The sequence below is a fragment of the Abramis brama genome (genome assembly GCF_963993115.1).
Source record: "Abramis brama genome assembly, chromosome: 2".
Lineage (NCBI taxonomy): Eukaryota > Metazoa > Chordata > Actinopteri > Cypriniformes > Leuciscidae > Abramis > Abramis brama.
Genome location: NC_139964.1, coordinates 19,242,390 through 19,255,606, shown reverse-complemented (window position 1 = coordinate 19,255,606; position 13,217 = coordinate 19,242,390). Strand labels below are relative to the sequence as shown.

The following is a 13,217-nucleotide window of genomic DNA, read 5'->3' as shown; positions in this document are numbered from 1 at the left end:
ATCATCAATTAGCCTACAGCATCTGATTACATTTTCTCTTGCTGTTCTCGCCATAACAAACAGACACAGCTGCCAGAGAAAAACTAATGTTAAAAAGTCAAGATCCTGACTAAAGCACACACTGATCGCCACAGTGGTAACATCAAATCAAACTATTACTTTCAAATAAGTAATCAACATCTAAACCTCTTCTTAATTCTTTCCTGTAGATGTCTGACAGAAATAAAGTCAGTCTGGTTAGAAATAAGTGAAGCTGGTAATGCTGTTTGTGGAGTTGTTTAATCAGATCTTGAGAGATTTAATGTATTTTATCTTCAGTTGATTTCATCCAAGGTTGTGGCTGGAAGTAGTTCTTGTGTTTCTCTTTCCTTCAGTGATTATGCTTGTTAACAGCAGGTGTTCATCATTAATGTACTATCATTATTCAATCACTTAATTATCTCATTACCTACAACACTGATTAAGTGTTACATTTAACAGGATGTACTGTGCACACTAAGCAGTGTTCATTTCATCTGGGCAAACCCATGTGGGGCCTACATGGAAACCGAGGACAAAACTGGCTGGGTCCCAGTTAGATAGCCCAGGTCAAACCCATTTGGGCCCCACATGGCTGTGCTGGCTGGGTTTGCTTTGACTCAGCCGCGCGCACTGTCCCCTTTAAGAGTGTGTGCATGCGTAGATGAGAGAGAGCGCGTCAGACTGAAAAAGAGCGCAGTTTGAGACAGAGTCACACAGAGGGAGAAATAGTCGATTAAACTGTTAAAGTCACAGTATGGAATTTTTCTCCACTAGGGGTCGCTAACCTCTTTACAATAACAAAGGCGTTGTTTGATGACGCAACACATGCTAAGAATTATGGATGTTGTCGTCAACGTCAAGCCGACCGATCTAATAATGTTTATGGATGACTGAATACATCGATGCTTTTATAATGACTGTGATATGAAGCAGTTCGGGATTGCTAAGAGACAGCTATCAGCTCCAAACGCGACGCGAGCTCCCGCGGATATAAAAGGAATTGACATTTCATTCTACCGAATTACACGCAAGAGCAGAATTACAACTCACAGGTCAGTTTATTAGACAAATTAAACTTGTGAGGTAACGCAGCACTGTTTCATTGGTCTAACATTAACGTTAGCCTACACTAGCACACTAAACTGCATTTGAATGTGTTGAAATGTATGTGTTAGTTTGTCTGTATGAGTCTAGCAGTAAACTAGATCAACATTAGAATAACATACAGATCATATTCTAACATTTTATCATTGTTGAACTATATAACATAGATTAGTTTTATGTAAATGTGCTCACCTGTTTAATAAAGTACATGTAGGAGCGGCCGAAGTCTCGGACGTGGAGCTCTTGTTTATGTACTGTCTATGGGAGCTCTCGGCATCTCGAAAACACCGCGCTGATATTGATTCTCGTTTTAGTTCTCCTTTTTTATCCAAAGTCTGCTTGCCATGGTCCGTAATGTTTGAACAAAACAACAACAGCGTGTAAATAGACATTGCGAACTCCACAGTTGTCTGCGTCTGTCGCTTTGGTTAATCAGAGAGCTCTGCTTATAGCTCTGGTTACCATGGCAGTACGAGCGGAAATCATAGGCGGAAACCAGGGACAACGCGGATATGACGCCATTGACTGCGACAAACCGGAAATAAAGAAACGTGCTGTGTCTAAAAATTAAATTAAAATTTCTCCTGGTTTTAAAGTTGTTGGAAACAGTCGGGATAATGTAAGTACACTACTAAAAAAAATAGCATAGATATAGTGATTTTTGCTAATTTTAAAGCAATAAAGTTACATATTGTGCCTTTAAAGAGAGAACATTTCCAGTTTGATATTGACTTGTGAATCTTTGGTGATAACAGTCGTGTGATAATGTCGAGTGTGTGGTTGATTTCGGTGCTCATACGAGTGTGGTGTTCCTGCACGTGAGAGATCTTCCATGGGGGAAGGAAATTCAGAGACGTTGGGGAAGATTGAGCGTGAGTTAATCTGTAATATGTTATAAAAAGTTGTTGAAAGGTTAAATAACACTGTTTATTTCATATATTAATGTAACATTGAGTAATTACTGTTCTTTATGCCGTGTTAGAGGGGAGAACAGTCACACGGGATATTGCACGTGCACCAGCTGCCACGTGAGCTTTTTCTGTGTGCTTCAAAGTCTCAATAAGAGTGAGTTTTGATCATTTTATTCTCCTAAAGTGTTTATGTATAAGTTATAAAGAATATTTGTACCTTTGTTCAAGTGTATACTATTTTTCTTGAGTGTAGTTACTGTTTGATTTGAACAGAAAGGGTCAAACTGTGGATTGTAATGTATTCATGTGGTGAAATGTGCAGATTTCTCATGTATGCTGTTTTATTTCTTTCATTAGGCACATACAGGCCACTACCGTTGTTTTTGGCACTCATTTTATTTGTTTCTGAGATTATCAATGTGAAAACCACCTTTTTATTTATTTTCTTTTGTAAGACTCTTATTACTTTGTTTTCTGCGGTCATTGGAGTCAATTTGACAGTTTATTTTGTTATGCCAATTTCACTTATTAATTGGAATGTTTTTCTAAAACTGCTTTTCTCTTGAACACAAATATACATTAACGCTGTGTCTCATTTGAGGCTCAGTCAGGAATAAAAGAACCCGTTTTCTTTAGATGTTATGGCTGTGTCTTATTTCCTGACATGACGTTTGAACGGCCACATCTATATATATATATATACAAGGATAGATGTAAACAAAATCTTAAAAGGTCATTATAAGCCTTCTCTTTAAATAATTTTATTATGCTTTATTAGTGACACATTTGGGTAGAGAATATATTCCAAAACTTTCTGAAAATACAGTATGGGAACAATTAACTGCACAATTACTAGAAATGTTTACCTTGGATATTATACAATTTGCAAGCACAATTTGTGGAAAAAACAACAACAACTGTGAACCAATTATATATAATTGGTATATATATATATATATATATATATATATATATATATATATATATAATAGCCTAATTATGCGGGGGCATTGTCTCATCAGGTGTGAATCACGCCCACCCGCATATGGCCTTTCCAAACAAAAAGTGTGTTACAAAATTTAAATCAATGTATTGTGTTATGTGAATGATTAGGCAGGATGATTTTCACATCATTTTGAAGAAAAAACTCTAGGCGACAAAATGCATTATTCAAAAGTCTTATTGACACATATTTAGTATGTGTTTTGTGGCCATATTTCAGAAATTTTCTCAAAAATACAAACATGTGCATGCATGTTGCTCACATATTAGGGTAGCCCTGTTTGTGCTAAATAGAGTGTAATTATACCTTTGCCATTAATATGTTTATAAGCAACTGAAAAAAGCACAAATGTAAGAGCATGTCAGAACATCTCAAGGACCCCAAAAACACCTCAGACCCCTGAGGGTTAAATACCACGGCCTACCTGAGCATTGTTTCTGACCATGTCCATCCCTTTATGACCACCATGTACCCATCCTCTGATGGCTACTTCCAACAGGATAATGCACCATGTCACAACGCTCGAATCATTTCAAATTGGTTTCTTGAACATGACAATGAGTTCACTGTACTAAAATGGCCCCCACAGTCACCAGATTTCAACCCAATAGAGCATCTTTGGGATGTGGTGGAACGGGAGCTTCGTGCCCTGGATGTGCATCCCACAAATCTCCATCAACAGCAAGATGCTATCCTGTCAATATGGGCCAACATTTCTAAAGAATGCTTTCAGCACCTTGTTGAATCAATGCCACGTAGAATTAAGGAAGTTCTGAAGGCGAAAGGGGGTCAAACACAGTATTAGCAGAGCCCGTCTACGGAGAGCCTGCCCACTCCCTATTAAGCCCTGTTGTACCGAATTTTGGTTGTAGTTCCACCAGAGTTCCACTGGGGGCGATCGCCATGAGTGCAAAATGAATGGGAGTCAATGGGGCTAGACAGCTAAATTTGTCTCTTTCACCCGATTGCCGTTGAGAAATCTCAGATTTGATTGTAGATTTTGCAAGTTCAACATGGGTTTTAGGTCGAAAGTTGAATGAACGAGTACTTATGTCCTTTTGATTTCTTACAGGTTGAGTTGTTGTTGTCCGTAACACGCTAGCATTCTGCTAATGAACGCTGATTGGTCAGTGAAGGACTGATTACGACCAGAGATACCGCTTGATGGCATCGTGGCATCCGAAGCGGGACCAGAAACAAACAAAACAAAAACTCTTCTAGCACGTGTATTTACCTGTGTCAGCTGTGTTGTCGATGCCTCGAGAGAAAAGAAAGTGCAGAGCGCGAAAGCACCAGAGTGACTGAAGGATTGCCGTTAAGCAGTATCTCTGGTCGTACATGTGTATGACGTCATTGACATTTTAAAAGACTTTTTAAAGCAAATAAGTGACTCTAAAAAATCTAACACCCAGCCATGTGTAATTTATTTGCATTTCCTTTCGAATACAACATTCAAATTACTAGACAAAAAATTATATCCTGAGAAAAGTGGATTTTATTGGTATAGCGCCATAGACCTCCATTCATTCTGCACTCGTCCTGTGAGCGCCCTCATATGGAATCAGAGAGGAACTGCAACCAGTTCAGAAGCCGGAAGTTCAGTGAGAGTGAAACTTCTCGTCATATTAGACATTCTCTGGTATTAGTATGGTGTTCCTAATAATCCTTTAGGTGAGTGTATATTATATATATATATATATATGTAGCAGGACGGCCTATCGCCCCTCCCACTTGTAATTGTTTAATGTGTGGCCAATGGCCCAGCGCCCGGTGCAAATAAGAGCACGGCCTACCTGCTCTTCGGTATGCGTCATCGTCCAGGGACGTGATGTCATCCATGTGCCCTGCTGCTTCATGACATAGTCACGGCCAAACCACGTTTTTACGAGTTGTTTGACTGAGCGATTAGTCTGATTAATCCGTATGCCCACTGTAGTGTAAGATCTGTCTGCGCCGGTGAGCGTTGTCGGAGGCATTCGGCCCTATTCATCGCATATTGATCCCGGGACAGCGTGCTCAGTTGTGAGTATAGAGTTACTGTTAGAGCATGAAGCCGAGGGGGAAGAACTCTCAGTGTAACATCCTCTGTTTTGTTTTTAGGCATGCAATAAGGACAATATCGCCATTCTGAACGAGAGTTATCTGCCTGGTGCTTCATTGTGGAGCCTGTTTGCGCTGTGCCTTACCAGCTGCTGTTCTGTTTTGTGTTCTGTTTTGCGTTCTGTTTTGTGCTGTTTGTTTTGTTCTGTTTCACGCCAGGTGAATGGTTCTAAGTGAATCGTTTCCAGCGAATCATCTGAGCGAACTGTTTTTGAGAATTACTTCAAGTAACCCATTCTGGGTGAACCATCTCAAGTGAACCGTTTCGGTGAACCATCTCAAGTGAACCGTTTTGGTGAACCGCATCAAGTGAATCGTTTCAAGCGAACTATTTCCACTGACGGTGACTTTGTAACCGTGGTATGTTTTGAGTTTATTTTGTTTTCTTTTTGTTTATTACTTTGATTTATGTTAAGGAGTGAGTGGTTTTCTGAATTTGTATTTGTTTCCGACTCAATTATTGTGTTGGTGAATTTTTATATTTTTGGTTGATTTATGCTGCTGAATTTGCGATCTTTTGTTTACAGAGTTTTTTTGGGTTTTGATTTGTGACGATCAGGTTGGGACTAGGGAGCTGGTCCCATCCTGAAATTGTAAACCAAGTTGATATATTATTTTGTTTATATATTATTCTGTTTATATATTATTGTTTATATATTATTTTGTTTACATATCACTGGTTAATGTCTCTTTTTTTCTTTTGCTTTTTGGTAGGTCCTGGGCACCCGGGGGCAGACAAGTGACAATTAGGTGGTGGTGTCCTCACTGTGTGTCGTGGTCTTCTCTGACATGAGTCGCTGAGTGTGCTGTGCTGGTGTGTGTGTGCACTGAGTAGAGTAATTTCCAAAAAGGTGATATCCTGAGACTGCCGCCTGGGTGTGCCCAGGTCCCTCCACTGCCAACATTAGAATTTAGCAAATTGAAGTGATTGCTGGTCAACACCTTTTAATGACAAATGTCTTTTAACGATTAATAAAATGTACATCTTTTTTGTAATTCATCTGTGTCTCTGACTCAACGTGATTAGGACCTGTGCGTGCCTTCTACATTAGAGGTACCGTTAGATTCCTGGGGTGGAATTCCCCAGGTGGCGTAGTCGAAAATAGGTTAATTAGAACTGCATGAGTGAACACCGCTACGCCACATATATATATATATATATATATATATATATATAGTGGTGCAGAGGTGAACATTAAGGTCGAGCCCCAGGTACAATTAATTAATAAGGCCCTTCTAAAATATTTTTTGTTAATATATCTTTGTTACCTAGACATAATTATACAAAAAGTAGTCAAAACACATCTAATAGAATATAAATCATTTTTTATAACATTAAAGTGCCTATTTTTTAATTAACAAAATGTCAATCTCCATCTTTATAGTAGAAGATACAATACAATCTTCATATTTATAGCGGACTGTCACCATAAAAACTGTGCTTTGTGTGGTGTTGACAGGAACAAGCATTTTAATCTTTATTTTATTAGTTTATCAACTAATTATGTTAACTCAACTAATTTAATGTATAAAAGCTGAAAAAACTAATTACTAATTAAATAATGTCAACTAAGGAAATGTATTTATTAAAGCTGCCTGACTACTTTAATGACTATTAAAGTAGTCATTCATTTAAGCAATTAGCCGACTAATCGCATGTTAATATTAATTTAATTAGGCTGCTTAAATATATAGGTGCATGGAGGAATGTGTGTGTATTCAATCTACCTGTCACTCAAGTGGCCACGCCCCTAATTATGCAGAACTTTAAGGCTTAATATAATTTAAACAGATGAGATAAAAAAAATTCACCCCCCTCACAGTTGTCATGAAGGGCTATACCAGAACAACTTAATGCCTTATGTGCAATTTACATGTTTTTTTAGTGTTGATTATAATATCTTAAAATAAATAGCAGCTGAATTCAATAATTCAAGCTCTGTTGTTAATTTTATAATATTATAGAAATGTTTAATTTTTATTTATTTTTTTAAATAATATCATTTATTTGAACACATGTACACATTTGTTGCACACAGTTTATTAAAAATAAAAATAAAAAAAATAAGCATTTTTTTCTAGCATTATGTCATTTTTGAGCTCCTAACGTCTTCACTAACCCACTTCTCAACAATACAGGCAGATCAAAATACAGTCACTTGCATTTCATAAGATTATTTTACTGTGGCAATTTTTCATGATGTGATGTTAATCTCATTTAAATAACTTCCAGTGCTAGTTTTGACAGTGTGTGTGTGTTTAGGCACACTTGGTATGGCGTGCGTATGGGCATTTAATCGATCCGATCACCAACACAACACCAATGTCAACATACTAAACACAACTGAACAAATTATAAAAGTGTCATATAAAACTATGACCATTATGAACACTAATACATGACTGGAGACCCTATAGATTTAACATCTACTCACGTGTGTGAAGAATCCATATGAGCTCCACCAAGGTTCACTTCACTTCCTGATGTTGAGCAGCCCAGCCGGCATTTCAACATTGACTCACCAGTGAAAATACCAATCTATATAACTTCCTGGTCATGTGACCTGATGATGTCACACCACCTGTAATTTATTCACTAACCCTTGTAACACATACACAACTTGGATTTTGAAAATGTTATTTCGTCTATTTTTAACAAGGGGGTAATCTTTCAGAAAAAACTGAAGCTTCCCCAGGCGCCGCCATTGATTAGCGGACCCCCACCTGCTGTTAGCATCCCATTGACTCCCATTCATTTTGGCGTCACAGCGAATAACTTTACATCTGAGGCGTTTAAAGACTTTATTATTCCATTATTTATTTCTAAAGAAACACGAAAAATGTATAAAAGGCTCCATTACCTTGTATCTTACGTTATGGCCCCATAGAAGCAGTTTTTGTAATAATAGGCTAACGATTGCGTCACAGCCACGCGACTCTCTGTCGCACAGTAGAGAGATTACCGCATGGACAGGAGGAGAAGCTCGCGGGCAATCGGGGGGACGTGGAGGAAAAATGACAAAATAATTAATCAGAAAACTTAGCAAAAGTTTCTCCTGCTCCTAGATCATGAACACCTCCTACTCAAGCTCTCCGTCTCTGCAAGTTTCGGAAGGGAATGATTCAGATTTCTCTTGGCACAGCTACTAGAAGACAGACGGGTTGCTCACGTCACATCTACGTCGTCAAGCTCAGTTTGAGTCTGCGCAGTACGCTCAGCCATCAGGAAGTGAGAGCTTCTAATTGACTTCACTTTTCTCCGTTGAATCCAATGGGGTCGCTGTGTCCATTTCTTTCACTGTCTATGATTTTAATGCATTTTTGAAAAATACAAATCTATATAACTTCCTGGTCATGTGACCTGATGATGTCACACCACCTGTAATTTATTCACCAACCCTTGTAACGAGATACAGCATCATCCATGCTATTAAGCCATCACATATCAATTAATGCTGAAGAAAAGATCGAATGTCTAACGAATGTCCAACATAAAACCTACTTTACCGCACATTGTCAAATTTTACAGAATGTTTATTGTCAGACAATATTTGGTCATTGTAAATAAGTTTGTGTGTTCCAGAATCTACCGACACACACTTGTCAAATTGCAATGAATGTTTGTTAAGTGTATATCTGATCATTTGGATAATCTTTGGCCATTTTAACACTATCAACATATAAATGCTTATTTATTGCAAATTCTATCGAGACCTTGTGAAGATGTTACGTCTGATAAATCGGTTAATATTTGACCATTTTAACAATATCAACATAATAATCCTTGAAATAATTTTGTCTTTCCCAAATCTAAACCAAAACAACCTTGTCAAATTATGATATACATTTTTAATCTAATTTTGTGTAAAATAAGTGTTTGTTTGACTTTTTTTATAAAATTTTTATTTTGTACATATTTCAATTTAAGGTTAAATTAATAGAGTTGGATGTGTGTGTTAATTGTTTTCCAGAACTGTACTGACGTATTTCACATGGACAGTGGGAATAAAAGGCTGTAAATGCTGAACTTTTATATTAAAGGCCAGTGGTATTTTAGGATCAGCTCTCGATGTCCTGAGTAATGCTGCTTTAGGGGACAGGAAATCTACATTAGGTTTAGATGTTTGATATTTTACTGAAAATAAGTTTAGTTTGATGTCACCGGTATTGTGATTAGTGTTTGCTTGTGTTAGGCAGTTTGAATTGGCTTTTTAACATTAGCTTTTCTCTTGCTGTTTTTATTTATAATTATTTTTTATGCCAAACACATGTGAGATATTTCATTTCATTCACTTCACAAACATATTGATCTGTGACACAAAAATGCTGAATATTCTTTTGTTTGTTTATGTGCTCCACCCTTCAGCACACGTTAAACCTGTTTTAATACATCTGAAGTGCTATTCAGGAAACTTGGCAATCAAGTTGTCATCGGTGTCAAAAGCAGCACTGAGATCTAAAAGATTATGGATTACCAAGTTTCCTGAGTCCCAAATAATGTTCAGATCATTTAAAACCCTAATCAAGTTTCTGTGCTTCGCCCGAAAGCCAGACTGAAATATCTCTCTAAGTTTATTGGTGTTGAGAGTTATTAATCTGTATGGACACTCTCTTTATAATTGTTTTGCCAAGACATGGTTGATTAGAGATTGGCTTGTAGTTCCTGAGCACAGAACAATCAAGGCTGTTTTTCTTCGGCCTAACAATTGCAGTTTTACAAATTTATGGGAAAAGTTTTTGTTGTAATTTTGTCTTGTTTTTTTGTCATTTTTATTAGTTTATATATATATATATATATATATATATATATATATATATATATATATATATATATATATATAAACTAAAGATAAACTTTAAAGTTTTTAATATTAATATCCTTTATTATCTAGAAAATTTTATTTTAAGCAATGTAAATGTTTATTTTTAGGTAACGACTATAACCTCAATGCATATATAACTCTAAATATATTGCGATATCCTCTCACAGTCTGTGTTTCTCTGCAGGATTCACCGGCGGCTTCATCGGGACTCCAGCAGACATGGTGAACGTTCGGTGTGTATTGAGTGGTTTGTGTTACTGATGTGTGTGTTTTTTAGCTCATCTGTGTGTCTTCTGGTGATTACTTCATGTTGTTTATGTCTTCAGGATGCAGAACGATATGAAGCTTCCTGCAGAGCAGAGGAGAAAGTGAGTGTGTCTCGATCTAAAAACAGTCTTTACACTCCAGACAGTCATGATGTGATTTACCTGAATCATCTGTGTGTGTGTCGCAGCTATAAACACGCGCTGGACGGACTCTTCAGGGTCTGGCGGGAAGGTAAAGCACACTTCTGGATCTCTGACTGTCATTAACCTCTGTACATGTGTGAATGTCTCTCTCTAAACATGCTTTTCTCTCAGAGGGAACCAGGAAGCTGTTCTCAGGAGCCACTATGGCGTCCAGCAGAGGAGCTCTCGTCACTGTCGGACAGGTGAGGAAGCAGTGCATGATGGGAATATATCAAATATCTGTTACTGATTATCCTTAAAACACACTGTTAACCCGTGCTGTAAAAAAAGGCCAAATTCTGACAATATCATACCATTTTCCCTTAAAACAGTAAATATACTGTAGAAAATAAAACTAGCCTACAGGAATATACTGTAAATTAAGAGCGCTCAAAGTCGACACTCAGAGGCTGTTTTCACAATCACACACTATACCCTCATTCACTATTCCCTATATTAGTTCACTAATATAGTCCACTTGACAGAGTGAATGAAAAGAAGTGAATTGAGACACTGATGAACACCTGATAAGCAGAATCACTGAAGGACAGAGAAACAAGAACAGAAAAAAGAGAAACACAAAAACTACAATTGACTTCCAGACACACTGAGTGTGAAACCAGTTTACAAACCAGTGTAATGTTATTTATTTTATACATGTACAAAATTTATTTTTGAGAATTAACAGATATTTAGTTGTTGATGTTTTATTGAAAATAATAAAGTTTGTTGTCACCATGATGGAGATCAGTGTTTGCTTTAGGGCTTTTGACTTTCTATGACTACTATAAGTTTCTCTCTGTCTGCTGTAACAATGAGTTTATGAAACACATTTGTTATGGCAAGAAAACACCAAGAGGAAGATGATCAGGTGTTTTTGTCTGTTGCCATGATGCCATAATCATTCTGGACATGTCTGATTCTTTGATCTCTTTCTGTGTATAAGCTTTGAATTTATGGGTGCTTAATTTTTTTAATCATATACCTGTAAATTTACAACATGAGATCCAGCAATGTTTATCTAAACATTTAATCTGAAGAACATTGAAATCAAATAGTGCATTAAAACACTTCAAACACCTCTTTAACTCAGACACACACAGACATCAACAATCAGCACATGAATCTCAACAATGGTGACAATCAAAAGTTTCATGTCACAATGCATGCTGGGTTCCAGGATAGTAGAAAACTCCCAGCATGCACTGCAGTGTGAATACAAAAAGTGTCGCTCTGTTTCTTTGGTTGTGCATGATGTGTTAAACAAATTGTAATTCAAAATAATTCATGTAGTTTCAAAGTGGTAGCAAGTTAACACTTTTATACAGAATTAAACTCTGAATAATGTTAGTGAATGTACAAGCTATATAGTGACTTTTTTTATCATAATCAACACAACAAACTGCATTCACAAACAACAAGTGTGGCTTGCAAAAAAATACTATTGTTAGAAAAAGCCAAGGGTCAGCATCCCAACTAAAGCAAATGAAACATCTCAATAACAACTTCTGTAGATGTATGACAGAAATAAAGGCATTATTTCGTCAGCAAAGACAGCCAATGGAAGATATTTTGAGCTAAATTAAAACGTTTAGGCATGAAAGTGTGTTATTTTGAATGTAAGTTGAAAGAATGTGAGGAATGTGCTTAAATTACTATTTTGATTCAATCTAGTAATTTAAAATAAGTAATTTAAAATATAAAATAACAAAAAATCTCCACAAAAAACAATTGCATTGAAAAATAGAAAAAGAAATATATAATGGATTCGAGGAGTTTTGTGTTTTGTGTTGTTGAAATGTAGTACTTCCCTCGCAGGTAAATTTGACCTCTTAGGAATGAATGGGATGCGAGGAATGCTTCAGGACACATAGAAAAACCTAAAAATGCTCAAAATTCAAACAAAAAATGCTACAACTTTACCAACATTTTTTTATTATAATGTCTACAATATTGTATCTGAATGAATACTGAAGTGACTGTAGGACCCAGGGGAAAGAGCTCAGTTGCTCCATATAGAGCTATAAGGCCATCTAGTGGCAAGAGTCATGAAATATCATGTTATATTATTATTATTCCACAAGAGGTCAGCAAAGACACCCGATGGAAGATATTTTGAGCTGAATTAAAACGTTTAGGCATGAAAGTGTGAGTTATTTTGAATTTAAGTTGAAAGAATGTGAGGAATGTGCTTAAATTACTATTTATTTATATTTTGATTCAATCTAGTAATTTAAAGGTAACATATAAAATAAAAATAAATCTCCATAAAAAAAATGTTAAATTAAAAAATAGAAAAAAATATTACCAAAATGAAATATAATGAGCTTTCTGGACAAACAAACAAACAAACAAACAAACAAACAATAAATAAATAAATAAATATAATTTTAGGGCTTCAGGTCATTTTGACCAACGAGGGAAGGATGAGGGCATGTACCTGTTTATGATGATGAAATGATGCTAAACGTGTGTGTGTGTGTGTGTGTGTGTGTGTGTGTGTGTGTGTGTGTGTGTGTGTGTGTGTGTGTGTGTGTGTGTGTGTGTGTGTGTGTGTGTGTGTGTGTGTGTGTGTGTGTGTGTGTGTGTGTTGTGTGTGAGAGACAACATACTCACACACTTCCTGTCCAGCTTCATCACTGAGTACCGGAGCCTCTGATTGGTCAATCATAGGATATTTTTGATAACTGATAGTTATTGGACAGTGTTGGTTATATTTACTTGTAGAAGTGTAATTGTTTTACATTTTAACTCTTTCCTCACCATTGAAATTTCCGTGTTCTCACTGTTATACGGTAGGGGGCGC

At 36.6% G+C, this 13,217-nt stretch overlaps 1 long non-coding RNA gene across 1 annotated transcript; it reads left to right on the top strand.

The window, feature by feature from the left end:
* Positions 1-10,122: 10,122 nt before the first annotated feature.
* LOC311077860 lies at positions 10,123-10,623 on the top strand. Its single transcript, XR_014605012.1, has 4 exons — positions 10,123-10,195; positions 10,289-10,330; positions 10,417-10,460; positions 10,544-10,623. It is a non-coding gene; the product is annotated as an uncharacterized lncRNA (long non-coding RNA).
* Positions 10,624-13,217: the final 2,594 nt, after the last annotated feature.